At 31.2% G+C, this 935-nt stretch overlaps 1 long non-coding RNA gene across 1 annotated transcript; it reads left to right on the top strand.

Annotated features, from left to right (window-relative positions):
• Positions 1-9: 9 nt before the first annotated feature.
• LOC108357569 (uncharacterized) lies at positions 10-371 on the top strand. Its single transcript, XR_001846660.1, has 2 exons — positions 10-200; positions 257-371. It is a non-coding gene; the product is annotated as an uncharacterized LOC108357569 (long non-coding RNA).
• Positions 372-935: the final 564 nt, after the last annotated feature.

Genomic DNA, 935 nt, shown 5'->3' with positions numbered 1-935 from the left:
TTAATATATATTCGTATTAATATACCTATATTTGTATTCAGGTTAATTAAATTTGCACCAATGGAGAGAAGTCGTACGGTAAATTTATAATAAGCTCGTGGCGATCACTGTTTGAAGACACGTTAGCGCAGAAATTTTCATAGCGTGGAACAGGGGCAAAAAATGTATAAGAGGGATAAATTTGACGTTGGCAATTCGAAGTAAGTTGAACCGCTGTATCGAATAGTCATTTCATTTATTTTAACTTTTTGTTCAGATTCGTTTACAAAAAAGTTTGCGTTGGAGGACAGCGAATTTGACAAAATAAGTCAAACATTTTTTCAGTACGCACATGACCGAGCCTCAAAATTTACAAGTACCAGGAAAAAAAACAAAGAAATGAAAACGATGTTCAAGAATAATAAGTTTTAATTACATGTTCATGTTATAATTTTAAAGTAATGAATATTTATTATTTTAATTTTTAAATTGTTTTAAACCTTGATAAAACTGAACATNAGAATCAACTGGAATGGAACAGCTCTAATTGCCACTCTCATTAATTTCTCGATAGCAAAATGGATCGCAAAAACTTCCGCCTGAGATACGTTTCCACTATCGAAAACTCTTCGAAAAACCTTTTGAAAACGCATATCGACAGGTAATACTTTTACGATACTTTTTCGGGACCCGTTCTCAATAGTGTTTTAAGCGAAATTGTTGCTAAAATATCTAAGCCGGATGCATTCTCGTGTACGTTTGTCGGGTTGGCTGACGTCAGGATTTTTTAAAGAACTTTGAAATTTCAAAGATATGATTAATTCTCAAAAATTATTTTAAACATTTTGTGTGAATACTGTAGAATTAAAAAAATTGGGTATAGGTATTGAAAATGCCCTTTAAAACATTTTTATATTTTTTAAGCTAATAAATTTAGGACAAAATTCGAGGATGTG

This window comes from Rhagoletis zephyria, unplaced genomic scaffold (genome assembly GCF_001687245.7).
Source record: "Rhagoletis zephyria isolate East Lansing unplaced genomic scaffold, Rhagoletis_zephyria_1.1 Rzeph_scaffold_80089, whole genome shotgun sequence".
NCBI lineage: Eukaryota > Metazoa > Arthropoda > Insecta > Diptera > Tephritidae > Rhagoletis > Rhagoletis zephyria.
The sequence above is the reverse complement of the archived record's forward strand: the minus strand, read 5'-3'. Positions and strand labels throughout refer to the sequence as shown.